The sequence below is a fragment of the Cyprinus carpio genome, unplaced genomic scaffold (genome assembly GCF_018340385.1).
Source record: "Cyprinus carpio isolate SPL01 unplaced genomic scaffold, ASM1834038v1 S000006719, whole genome shotgun sequence".
Taxonomy (NCBI): Eukaryota; Metazoa; Chordata; class Actinopteri; order Cypriniformes; family Cyprinidae; genus Cyprinus; species Cyprinus carpio.
The window spans coordinates 25,693-40,741 of NW_024879324.1; the positions used below are offsets into that span (position 1 = coordinate 25,693).

Sequence of the window (15,049 nt, forward strand, 5' to 3'; positions counted from 1 at the left end):
AAAGCACAACGAGCAGCACCAGTGTTTCTAACACATTTGTGTGTTTTCCTGTGATAGCAGCTTAACACTGGAAATGCGGTAGCTGCTATCCATGTATCCAGGGCTGGAGCAATCATGAGGCAAAAAAAACTTTGCACTTTTTAGTCTGTTTTACTGTTTTTTGTTCCATATCATTTTCGATGTTTGTCAACAATATCACTTACAATCAGTGACTCCCACGCTTCTAACAAATGGTTCCTAAAGGAACAGCAAAATTGGAGTCCCACATGTTTGTTACAGACATCGAGAATCCCTTTAACAACGTATGCGCCTTGTTAAGAAGCGAAACGCCGCAGAATAGGTAAACTTCGTTAATGTAAGACGTCGTCCACTGAAACAGTTCGTAATTTTTTTTCTCGCTAATTCTCACTGGCGTCAAAACTTTTATTTTTTTCTGATTTCCGGTGTGTGTTTTTGCCTCACCGAAGAAACCTGTGTGTGACCTCAGCCATTCGGACGCTTACGGGGTTTGTCTCCGTGCCAACACAAACGAATGTGTCACAAAAATGATGGGGGCTAAGTTAATGATGTTGTGAGAAGGAAAACTAACTCTATTAAATCTATGCTTGATAAAATATAATCCAAACAAAATATTCAGGAATCAAGGGTCATAACTTTTTTTTTTCGTCAAGCCAAACACAGACAACTCAAGGCAACTGTATGGGATATAACCCAGTACAGGAAACGACCGAAGATGCAGCAGGTTATATAATTAAAAAAAGCTCCGAAATATAAAAACGCATAAACTGATGTTGTATGGACCACTGATATTCCTTCAAACTACGCCCACCTTTAGGCAAATTACTTTTAATGCGAGGACTACTTTTATTATTAAAAAAGTATTCATTTTCTTCGAGTTACTACAAGACTGTTGATGCAGTGGACTACATGTGTTGATTGTGAATAGACCTGTAACGTTATTTTTATAGAGATGTAGTTGACAGACAAAACAATTGAGTAACACAACCAAAAAACCCTACGAGGCATGAGTTCTAGGAGCTTTTAAATTCCGGAAACGCTGTCGCAATTAAAACCTTATCAGATAAAATGGTGATTTCTGAGTTAGATTTGCTTGTGAAGAGGCATGATTTAAGTGTTCATCACAGACTGTTAAATAACCGTCTTCACTGTGAACATTGCTCATCATACCGGACTAGCTGAAAACTTTTCTTGCGTTTCGTCCTACAAAACCCGCCACACAGAGAGCCTAACCTGGTCGTCATGGTGAGTGCCCTCAGTCCACCGCGCAACTCCCGGATCCTCCACCACCTCCACCTGAAGCAGGTGAACAGCCCAGGCCGTGCATTTATGCGAGAGATAGCAGGTGTTTTACAGGCAGTTTCAAACGTCGCCCTCTGAAACAAGTGGTCCCTGGATAAATCCGCATTGTGGGGGCACATACCAAAGAAAATACAATCACAATGCTAGAATGACTGGAGCGACTGTTGCTCTCCACAGATATTCACGATATCATCCTGATCTCGTCGCGTCCGCTAGGTCCGTCTGGGACCTGGACATCTGCTGCGCGGGGCTGATGGTTCTCCTGAATCCTTTTCGAAGAGGATGCGACTGACCTGGAGCTGGAGGGCACGAACAGACACCGGCATAATGACAACTTCAGGAGTAAAGATCCATTTCACACCAAGTGCTGCAACAGCTTCAGTGCAAACCTCTGCTAAAAACAGATCCAGCGAATCCCGGACTTGCCTTCAGGAATATACGTGGTCTGCATGACAAACACTGAAACCCTAAGCTAAGTAAACTAAAAGTGTTGTCCTAGCCATTTCTGGACTTCTAGAAAAAATGTAGTTGTAAATAAATATATATTTCTCTAGTTGATGGACACACTGGTGAAGTTCAAAACGATTTTATAGGGTAGAAAAAGGCTTTGTAAAGTTTCATTCTCATCAACATCGTCATACGCCTTATATGACAAAATAAAAAACAAATCAATATAATAAAAAATAAAATATAATCATACCCCTAATATTTATTGTGGGTACACTGGGATGCAGTAAGAAGCACATCGAAGCCTTTCGTCCTGAGGACGGCCCCAATATGATGTAGGAGATAATACATTTTTCTAATATATTTTTCTAAAATAGAAGAAGCTCTGGGCTAATTTTTATTGTGGGCAAAGGGCAAAAAAACTGGCCAGCCCACATAATGCAAGGTGACGCAATAAACTACACCAGGAGATTTACAAATAAAGTGTTACTCTTAAAATATGACCTGCCTGCAGCACCAACGCAGCATCCGATCCCGCAGCATCTTAAGTCTCTGGCATACTCCCCAATTATATTGTAGCAATAGCCACTGGATCAATACACGGTATGGGTGCTGTCGGGCAATTATACATTTTTGAGGGTACTTTTATGATGCCAAAAGTAAACATTAGGCATATTAATTTCCCTAGTTCGACACATACAGATCATGTTGCGTCATGAAGACATTGCTGTGGTGATGTGACCAATAAATGTGACTATTTTGTACATTTCCTACCATTATAGATTTTTCTTTTCTGCCAAATTTAGGTATTCTAAGTAAAACTTAATTTTTGAGATAATATTGTTACATTGCTTAGAACTTCATTTGGTAATATGGCAACTTTAAAACTTATGATTTTTTTAATATTAAAGATTTTTTTGCTCCCTCAGATTCCAGATTTTCAAATAGTTGCATCTCGACCAAATTGGTTTGCCCTCCTAACAAACCATACATCAATGACAAGCTATTAGATTCAGCTTTCAGACGATTGCATAAGATCGCAATTTATAAAAATTGACCCTTATGACTGGTTTTGTGGTCCAGGGTCACATGATACATGAATAATCTTGGTCATTAAAAAAAAAAAAAAAAAAATCTAGTTACGCCAGGCTCTAAAATATTTTTATCAGGTCTTTTTTTTTTTTAAATCCTTATCTTAAATTCTTATCCAGTAAGCCACATACGACTGAAAAAATTTAAATTCACTGGTTAAAAAGAGCAGAAACCCTGAAGAAGATTCTGCTCTCGAAATTTCTGTAATTCTGAAGTATGATTATTTTAGTTGCACATTTTCGGTTTCAGTTTCTGCAAATTACGAAAAGCTTGAAATCAAGTTTTGTCACTGTAGCAGATGTACCACAGGGTTAGTCTACAAGCAGGGAGTCAAAGTTGAAAACCACTGAGATGCAGTCATTTCTGTGGAGCGTCGCTCACCTGCTGGACTGATCCGGGGAGGGTCGTGGCGGCAGGGGCTCCACAGAGAAGAGCTCCTCGCTGCCCTGTACGGCGTCGATGCTGGTGCTGGCCAGAGTGAAGGGCGCTGTAGGGCGAGCGATGCCCATCCGCACCGGCACAATCAGAGACTCGGCCACATTGCAGAGCTCTTCCACTGCGTACGGCAACAGAGCCTGGAAAACACGCCTGCACTTCCCGATGGGCTGCGGGATGAAGTTACTGAAGAAACACAAAAGAGAGAGAACGTGAGTAGTGTTAAAACAAATAAATATCCCTAACCCAGCCTAACAACGGAACCATTCAGTCAACCTTAATATATTTTATAATACAAAGTGTGACGGTACAAAGCAAAGTTCAGTAAATAACTCATACTTTTTCTTCTTGGAAGATGCCATCTCCACACTGAGGATGACAAACACTCGGGCCACGGAGCGCAGGAACCTGCGTGTGACCTTGATGGCCTCCTCCCTGCGGCCGGGAGTGTATTTATTCTGCAGCTCCTTCACCAGCGTCCCCAAAAGAGTGTCGATAAACTAGAGAACAACGAGAGCAAGAGGAGACTGTTTGCAAACTGCTGCTATTCTGAAAATAATGTAGATACACCCTGCATTCAAACTCAAACTAATTATGGCACAAGAGACATGCAAAATAATTAAATATTCAGTAATGCGGTTTCTTGGACTCACGGTGATGTCTGGTGCACACTTGACGATGAGGCAGTGTGTGAAACAGTCCAGTCTGATGGTGCCGCTCTGCTGGTTCAGGTACATCTGCTCCTCTGGTAAAAGGTGAGCGATTCTGCTGCTGGCGCTTAGTCTGGAGCGATACGAAACGTTACGTCAGCAAAGAAGTCTTGAAAGCTGAATAAGTACCATTAAATTCGCCTGCAAGATGTTCAATGTTGTACTTACTAGGGATGTAACGATTCACTCAACTCACGATTCGATTCACGATTTATTTATTTTTTTTACAAAATGAGATTTAAGACAAAATATAAATTAAATGTGTCCTTTTCTTTGTGAAATTGAAATAACGCTATAATAATATATTAATATAGCACTTGCATATTATTGCTCTTTTAAAGCGTCTGCTAAATGATAAAATTTAAATGTAATGTAAATGTAAATAACAAAACTACATTGAAATTATAAAACAAGCCCTAAATCAAATAAATGAGTAACACAAATAAAATAAATCTCTTCATATAAACAAAATAAGGCTTTGTGCTCTTTTTTGGTGCTCCATTTAAAAATTAGAGGCAACCACTGCATTTTAATCATGATCCAAACGTAGATGCTGAACACATTCAAGATGAGCAGTTTTTAATCTAAATTAGATTGTATAATTTTGAAATTTGAAGCAAAAACAGAATGATTTGACTTCAGTTTTGTGAAACTATACATAAAAATATCTGCATGAAACAGAAACAGCAGACGAGCTGAACGAGACGCAGATTCACTCTCTACCAGCAGGTGGAGCTTAAAGCGTTTCCTTGGTTACCGCCGTAAACAAAGCACTTATGAACACTGCAGCAGGTGGAGCTTAAAGCGTTTCCCTTGGTTACCGCCGTAAACAAAGCACTTATGAACACTGCAGCAGGTGGTGCTTAAAGTGTTTCCCTTGGTTACCGCCGTAAACAAAGCACTTATGAACACTGCAGCAGGTGGTGCTTAAAGTGTTTCCTTGGTTACCGCCGTAAACAAAGCACTTATGAACACTGCAGCAGGTGGTGCTTAAAGTGTTTCCTTGGTTACCGCCGTAAACAAAGCACTTATGAACGCTGCAGCAGGTCGAGCTTAAAAGCGTTTTCCCTTGGCGTACCGCTGTAAACAAAGCACTTATCACGCTGCAGCAGGTGGAGCCTAAAAAGCGTTTCCTTGGTTACCGCTGTAAACAAAGCACTTATTGACACTGCAGCAGGTGGCGCTTAAAAGCGTTTCCTTGGTTACCGCTGTAAACAAAGCACTATGAACACTGCAGCAAGGTGGCGCTTAAAGCGTTTCCTTTGGTTACCTCTGTAAACAAAGCACTTATGAACAACCGCAGCAGGTGGAGCTTAAAGCGTTTCCTTGGTTACCGCCGTAAACAAAAAGCACTTATGAAAACGCTGCAGCAGGTGGAGCTTAAAGCGTTTCCCTTTTTACCTCTGTAAACAAAGCACTTTAGCAGACGCAGCAGGTGGATCTTAAAGCGTTTTACAATGGTTACCCTATGAATTTTTACAAAGCAGCATGCACTTTTGAACTTTAATATGCATTATACAGAGACAAGATGAAAGAAAAAATACCATCTAGACTTTTCTAAAGACAGGAAGTTCTCCCTCACAGACATGCATTCATATAAACTCCTACCTCGCAAATGGAAATCACGATTTGTTTAGCATCTCAACCGATTTGAATCGTCACGTATCTGAATCGATTTTCAACCGGCTCGCGGTTAATCGTTACATCCCTAGTACTTACGGGTCTTTGTTTTCCTGAGAGCCGAACATTATCATGGACTTCAGTGCGTTCCAGTCCTGCAGCACGCGCTCTAGAGCCAGCTGGGCGAAGCGAGGAGGCTCCAGGTCATGATCCGGCATATCGGAGTCTGAGAGAAACACAGACACACACATTAAAGAACAGTGCATGTGTGGAGAACATTGGTTTTCAAAAATGAATCATGTACAATAAAATCACGAACATTAAGGAATTAAATACTTGTCTTCAAGATATTTCTCCACTTTTGATGCTTTGTAGCAAAAGTTTAAAGCAGACTTAACGAAAACATTCTTAATAAAAAATTAGAGTTGACAGATGTATCGGTTTTGCCGATTAATCGGCACCGATAGTTGATCGCTGGATAAAATTGGCTATAATCCATGCTGATAATTAAGCCCCTGATAAGTCCCTCTATCAATATACAGAAAAAGACCGATATCAACATACAGAGGCAGAAATCACTGACAGCACGTGCTGTTTGTTTTGACACGCTGCACAGAGCAGGGTTTTGGACACACTTAACTGAAAAGCAGGTTTACCAAACAAGCCAGGCTTATTTCAGTTATTTTGAACCAAATCAACTGACAATAACTCTGACTAACTGAAATAAACCTGGCTTATTTGCTAAACTTGTTTTATGTAACAGGCCCCTGGACACTTAAGAGGAACGGGTTTAAAAAGACACAAATTTGTTGACTAGATGTTGAATTATATCTAATACCAAAATAACTAATTAAACATTAGAATAAATTCAATAATTAGAATTGTAATAAAAACTGCTATTTTCCTACTTAAGAGAAAAAACTAAGAATATTTGCGTTTGTACATTTCAAAACAGTCTGACCCAAATGATTAATGTCACGATTGTTACTATTTGTATTAGTTTATATCCAGCTGGTCACATTAATGCATTGTGTTTCTAAATTTTAAAGTTGCTTTCTGTAATGTTAATGAAATATGAACTTTAATGATCAATATATTATTAATATTCAATATTTAATAGGAATATTTTATTTACCGCACAAAGTATGGTTCAGTAAACAGTAAAGCACTATTTTTTAATTTTTCGTTCAGTACCCCATTTTAAAAACTATTGGTTGATTAACTTAAGAGAAAAAACTAAGAATATTAATAATTTCCAATTCCAACTTTCTACTTGTAATAAAAACTGCTATTTTCCTACTTAAGAGAAAAAACTAAGAATATTTTGCATTTCCAATGTTCTCTTTTTTATGATTTTCTAAGAAATTTTCTAAAAATAATTGTAAATACCTACATTTGAGGATAACCTCTTTACGTTTATTTTTTATATTTTTTTATTATTTATAATTATTGTAATTAGCATTACAACACAAAAACACAAAAACATAATACGCACAAGTCCAATCAAATAATACAATAATACAAAAATTAAAAAATTAACCAACGATAATGAAAAAAAGAAAACAAGTCAAATGGAGACCAAAAAAAAAAACCCAAAGCCTATAATTTTCTATTTGAGAACTTAAGAACTTTTCAAGAACTTCACTTAAAATAAATTCCAAGATTTTAAGAATGTTTGGTAACACTTTATTTTAAGGTGTCCTCGTTACACGTTATTTTATCAGAAAGTATAGTTGCATATACTTTCTATTAAAGTAACAATTAATTACCGCATCATATGCAAGTAACCCTAAGCCAAAAACCCTACCATAGAAGTAAGTACATGTGTAAGGGCCCTATGATTTCTCTGTGATTTTCAGCGTCTGCCCTCTCTCATAATTGAGTTTACAACACATGAACAAACATCTCCAGAACTGCTCTGAGAGTCACTTTATGAGCATTTGACCATTTGATTTGCGTAATACTAGCGTCATATCACATACACAGAACTGTAAAAGGTATTTCTCAGCCAACCCGTCAAAATAAAGCCTCCGGTTTTGGATTTGAAGACATTTTGCCCTTTAACTAACCTATTTTTCAGTAGAATGTACATAGGCTAGTACTAACATGAAACAAACAATTATTTTTTAAGGAATAATCACACAATTTCTTTCCATGTTTTAATTTTAATAGTAATCCCCTTTGTTTGCCAAAAAAATTAAGTTTTGCTTAGTTTTTTCAATAATTAAAAAGATAAATAAATAAACGTTTTAAGCCTTCATTTGATAACCAGAAAAATGTAAATATACAACACAGAATTTCTGAGGGGAAGAAAAATCAAAAGGCTACTTTAAGAAAGAAATTAATAAGTTGTTTTATGCATTCAACTAATTAGACATGCTAAAACAGAATTTGGTAACAATTAAAAAATATATATATTTTATAGGGCCCTAAACATGAAATTTCACTTAAACTTTTAATAAACTGATGTGAAAATGTATGTTTCATGATTTTAATTAATTAGACATGCTTTTTTGATTAATACATTTTAAAATTTTAACTATTAAAAGGAGTCCAGAAAATTAAAATGAAAAAACCATAGGGCCCTACATGTAGTTAATTGATATTACTCAGTACTTAAATGTATAATTACACTGAATTTAGGAAAAAATAAACCGGATTTCATAGGGCCCTACATGTAGTTAATTGATATTACTCAGTACTTAAATGTATAATTACACTGTAACAAGGACACCTTAAAATAAATTAAACCGAATGTTTTCAAAGAAAACGTTTTTTCATGGATCCAGAACCCAGAATCACTTTTCCTACTTCACAAGACACACACCTTTCGCGCTGGCGGCCTTCCGGTTCCTGGTCTGCACCAGGAACAGCAAGATGTCGATACTGACAATGCTCCACACTCTGCCTTGCAACAGTCTGCACCAGGAACAGCAAGATGTGCTCTCCCCTGCCAGACACAAACAAACGGCGTTTAGGACACAGAACACTGGCCGGATGTTCTCCTGATGACCCCAGAAAACGGTCTGGCAACAGAAAGTTGGAGCAGGACTTAAAGGACACATTCCTTGAACATACCTGCTGTTAGGAGTGGTCACTAGATTAGTGGTGGTCAGCAGCCTGTAGAGCAGATCCAGACGAGCTGCTTTCTGGCCCGCGATGAGGGTCTTGCATTTACACTTCTCCCAGCAGTCACAGTACGCGGTGGGAGACGTTCTCTTCAGTCTGGAAAAGAAACGAGAGAGATTAGGGTTTTACAACCTTGTGAACTGCCTTCTAGGGATTACAGCAAGTGAAACGCAAGCCCATAAGTAACAGTTCTGGAAAATGCAAAACACATAAAAACATTGGGGTGGGAGTTTATATGAATGTATCTCTGAGGGGAACGGACTTGTCTTTAGAAAAGTTTCGATGGTATTTCCGTTTCATCTCGTCTCTGTATAATGCATATTAAAGCAGCATTCATTAGCACCTCGCTGCTTTGTTTTCCATTAAAGAAACGCTTTATCTGCTGTTCCACAAGCGCCACCTGCTGGCAAAGAGTGAATGTGCATCTTATTCAGCTGGTCTGCCGTTTCGGTTTCGTGCAGATGTTTAATGTAGCATACTTTCACAAAACTAAAAAATAAAAACTAATTTATATTTAAAAACTATATGAAGTTTTGTGTCTTATTTATTTGATTAGATTTGGGTTTTTATTTTTTTCAAAAATAAAATATATTTTTTTTAAATTTTTTCAAAAATGAAATGTAGTTTTGTTAGATGACATATTTCTGTTTCACAAAGAAACGTGCAGCATTTTGTCCAAGCAATAATAAAAGGACACCTTTTCATTTATAATTTGTCTTAAATCTAATATTGTTTAAAAAAAAAATTGAGAAAATCAAATCATGAAATCAGTATCTTGAGTTGAGTGAATTGTTAAATTACTAATCCCCTGTCATCTTGATTTTTTACACAAAGCTTAATGCAATCAGTGTTATTTTTGTATTAATCATATACTACTGTAGTATTTATTAATATTTTAATTTATTTAATTTTTATAGTTTTTTTAAATATTTTTTCATCTTTAATTTTAGTAATTGTCATTTTTATTACTTCTCATTTTATTTCTTTTTCATCAATTCAATTTTAATACAACATATTTCATATTTAATCATATTACAACACATTAAAATTTCTAATTTTCGTTTAAGTTTTTCATTCAATATTTATATTTTCTTTAAGCTTTATTTCAATTAATAAACTTTTTAGAACAGTTTAAGTTAACGTTAACAACGATGTTTGCACTGCATTCAAGGATTTCGTTCTTCCAGAAGGATACAAGTGTTTATGCAGAAAATTAGGTGTCAAGTTCAAATGATTTTATGACAGCTACTCACTTGCAGTCGTGACCTTTGTGACAAACTCTGGCGCATTCAGTGCAGCAGCACAGAGACTCCAGCAGGCCGCAAGTTCTGCACTCAAAGATGTCCTGCAAACAGACAAGTGCAGTACAAATTCGATAAAATCATTCACTCAGTGCTTCTCAACAGTATTTTAGATAAAGAATGTCTTTGAAAACATCTCTAAAACAATTTAATATTTAAATAAATTTCACTGGAGTTTGTACCTGGTTGATGTGTTCAGCTCCAGTCCAGGTGAAGCTGCAGGTGTCGTTACAGCACAGGACGTAGAGAGGAGAGTCATCTGGGTTTGTTCCTGAAGGACAGATCATCTCCATGAACACAGACGCTGCATCCTCTTTCTCTCCGAGTCCCGGTTCACCTAGACAAAAATATAAGATCCAGATAAGAATTATAAACACTAAAAGGGCATCTAATGGTCTCTAAATGTTTTGAAACATGACGAATGAAACTCAGCAAGTTAGATGAAGTTTATTGAAGTTAACCAAACCCATAAAAAATATTTGTTGTTTAAAAATGTTAACTAATATTAAATAAATTCTAAAAAATAAAATAATGTTATTTCTCATTTTCAAAGAACTAAGAACTAACAAAAATGAAAAAAAAAAAAAAAAAACCTACAAAATGATTAAAACCAAAATAAATAAAAAAAGCTATATGGACAAAAAACTAACAAAAAAAAAAATAATAATAAACATTAGATTAAATAAAATACTGAATTTTTCAAATGGTAATTTCTCATTTTTGTTTAGTTTAACTTGAAGTACTAAAATAACGTAATAAATAAAACTTATATAGACCAACAAAACTAACAAAGAAGACAAAAAACAACAAAATTAAAATAAAATAAACATCAAATAAAAAAAAAAAAACTTAAAATGTCCTTTCTCATTTTCACTTAGTTTAACTTGAAGTACTAAAATAAAATAAAAAATGTAGACAAAAAAAGGCAAAAAATTACAAACTAATAAAAAAAAACAGAAAATATAAAAATAAAATCTAATCAAAAACTATAATGGTATATTATAAATACTGCAGCCATGTACTCACCTTTGGCTATTTTCTGCGCTGCTTCTAAAACAGTAATGGCTGCTGGGTAGCTTCCCCTCCCGCTCACCGCTGCCAACATGAATGGAGTCATCCCACGTAGCATCCCCTGTCAACAACAGCAACACAGGTCTTCTCAAAGACGGGAAATCAGCTACCATTCAGAGCTGCAGGGGGGTGACATACTTGGCAGAGAGCAGCCCTCTCAAGTGAGGTCGCAGGACCATGCTGTCACACATTAGCTTCAGAATCAGGTGTGCGTTCGCCTTCCGGTCTTTAGATTCCACTACTGATGGTTCAGACGAAGGTCCTTCAGAAGACAGAGGAAATACTGAAAACATGCTACAAGAGTGTTTTATAAATGACAGCACAAAGCAGCGGTTCTCAACTGGAAGGACTATGACCCAAAAATGTTGCTACTGTTAACTGAAACCAAATTAAAAAAAGAATAATAAAATATATATAGAATATATACATATATATCTATAATATATATATATATATATATATATATAGATAAAATTTGTTACCTTAAAACAAACAATAATGGGGGAAAAACATAAAATACATATAATATATAGTAATAATAATAATAATAATAATATAATAATAATAATAATAATAATAATATAAATAAATAAATACTTATTTTACTTTGTTTTGCCAAGGCAACATTTCTCATTTCCATTTAGCTTGAACTAAAATAACAAAAAAAAATTAGATTAATAAATACTACATAGACACATTTAAAAATAATAATTTAATAATTAAATAATAAGTTTTAAAAATTATAAATAATAATAAATTTATATATAATTTAAAAGACAAAAATAACAAAATTACTACAACTTTACAATTAAGTTAGCTCATATGTTGTATTATATGTATGTGTATATATACTATATACTAAATATATATAAATATAAAACTTGAAATATAAATAAATTATATAAATATAAATATATATATATATATATATATATATAATATATATATATATATATATATATATATATATATATATATATATTATTTAAAATCTAATAATACTAATCAATGATAGTAAAATAACACTGCTCTGATTGGGTCACCATTGATGTCCAAAGCAAAATCTGGGTCCTAAAGCAAAACTAGTTGAGAACCACTGGCGTAGAAAGTCCTTTGGGAGGCCGGTTCACGCACCTGGGATGAAGTAATTGCACCCACCCTGGTCCCTTTCCTATGCAGTCATAAGTAAACCAACCCAAGGCTCCAGGAACAAAAAATCAAAAATCAAACCCACCATCAAACAAAAAAGATTTTTCAGACAACACATCAGGCTATGCGCATGCAATACATCCGTTACGCCCCAAAAACTGCTGCACTCACCAGGATCCATCGGTGGAGGGTCTGGTACCCAGCTGGGGGGGGCGATAGGGGGTGAAACAGGGTCTTGGTGGTCAATCGACTAATCATCCCTATCAATGCGCAAGCTACAGAAACGAGAACAACGAAAGTGAACCAACTGCACACAAGAACAATCTAAAAAAAAAATAACAAACTAAAGTTACACGAATTGATCTGAACGAAAAAAAGAAAAAAGTTTTAATCCATACGTTCCTCGTGTTGCTCTGAACGCCAAAGACCAATGCATTAAAATACCAAAGAAATACAACAAACTTATAAAAATGTAGAACAAGAGTTTGAATGCATGGATACAGAACAAACCCATACGAGCTCAAAGCAAATCATGCATCTCAGATTTTTCTGCGACACACATTAAGTGCAATACCTCAAGACGGTGTTTTATTCAACATATACATATGCAAATTGAAATTAGTTTTTATGTGCTGCTGATATATCAACACACAGGAATTACAGGTCGACGCTATTGGGTTTTGCCGATACAGAATATGTGTTAGCAATTTATTTATTTCCATGTGCTACGTCCTCCATTAACTCTTTCCCCACCACTGACGAGTTATCTCCTCTTTTAGAAGACAACCCTTCCGCACCATTGACAAGTTTTTACGGCTTTTTTCACTGTTTTTATACACTCGGGGTCGGGGCGCTATTACACATCTTCTGAATGAGAACAAAAACCCACGTGAACAGGACGGAGAACGACGAGCGATCTCTCATGTATCAGATGCATTATGAGAAATAATGGGCGACAGTCATCAGCATAGAAAGCATATAAATGCAAACACTGCATAAAGTTACGAAAAAAAATGATGATTCAGGAAGTGGGTAATGTGTCGTCTGTGCAAGCTTTGAGGTGTTCATAGAAGCGATTTTACGCTTTGATAATCATACTGAATTTATACAGATGTAGTTTCTGATAAAAATGTGATTTTCTCACCTTTTTGCTCAAAATTACACATTTTTATGAAACCTACCTATATTCAAGTGTTGATAAAAATAAAAAGAATGCTTTAAGCTAGAATAAAACTGATTTTAAAAGTATAAAATTAGATGCTTTAATCTTTATTATTGCATATTCCAAATACAAATAAACCAAAATATACTGTAACTTGTAGGCCAGTCAAATTTAGTGAAAATCATGAAATCGCTGGCGGTGGCTGGCAACTTTTTTTCAAAGATCCTGGCAGGGGAAGAGTTAATCTTTGGAGTTTGTTTTGAAATGCTCATCAGGTGAAATTGTTCCTTTCTGTGTCCTCAGTGAATCTGAACACTGGACCCGCGGGGCCCCGGCTGCTGGACGATCCGGTGCGGTTCCCGGAGCTGTTGCTGGACACCACTGAAATAGCATTGGCGATGGCCTCGACGGCAGACAGCCTCTCAGCAAACGTGTTCCTTTTCAGACCGCTCTGCCTTCTGAAACACTAAGCGCACAGCGACTCAAGACAATCCATAACACATCCAATTCAGCTGCCGTTCCAAAACCTACACCGGGTCAATCAGTTTTGTTACTTAAAATATATGGCTTTCAGTTTATTTTATTTTCCAGTTAATGGTTTAAATGTTTTGAATAAAAACAAAAAAACATGTTTAAATGAACATAAAATCAATTCAGTAAGTTGCCACGGCAACTTTTTTTTTTGTTGTTGTTGAGTTTAACTACTAAATTAAAACTGAAATGAAAACTATAGACATTAAAAAACGAAAAAAAATAAAATTAAATTAAAAAGACCAGAAAAAAAAAAAACTCCCTATTCAACAATTTTAAAGGGATAGTTCACCAAAAGAAATAAATTCTGTTATTTAATCCCCGTCAAGTCATTCCAAACCTGTATGAACTGTTTTTGTTTTTCAGCTGTTGAACACAAAAGAGATTTTGAAGAATGTTTGTAACCAAACAGTTGACGGCAGCCATTGACTTTCAAATTAATGAAAAAACTATGGCTAACCATCAACTGTTTATTATAAGAAATATTTTCTTTGTGTGCTCAATAAAGAAAAAAATCCTACGAGGGAACATTGGGGGGGACCGTGAAAACGAAAGTGGTATATGATACCTTCTCATTTTTGGGCAAACTATCCCTTTAATAAAAACTGTAATATCTAGGGGTGCACATACATTTTGGTTTGGTGCTCAAAATGCACAAAGTGTGACCCATTAAATATATCTATAAAAAATACATTTATAATCATATTATAGTACTTTATTTTACGGTTTTTTCAATATACAATAAACAAAAATAATAACGTGAGGGGGCGGGGGGTGAATAATACCAAAAAAAAAAAAAAAAAAAAAAAAAAGAATAAAAAAAAGAAAAGAATATATAAATATAGATAGATAATATATTATATATAATATATAGCTATATATACTTATATATTATATATATCTATATATATCTATACTATATTGTAGTATACACCTAAAAAATAATAAAAGGGCCTATTTATATTTAAATTTTTTTCTTTTATGTTTAGATGAACGTTCATCATTTTCAAACCTAAAATCAGCAAGCTTTTATTTTGGTGGGTTGCCGCACCGAGTGAAGCACGTGAGTTGTGCATTTCACT

General features: G+C 35.3%; 1 pseudogene; it reads right to left on the bottom strand.

Annotated features, from left to right (window-relative positions):
* Nucleotides 1–15,049, bottom strand: part of LOC109079548 — a 55,075-nt pseudogene that overhangs the window by 20,433 nt on the left and 19,593 nt on the right.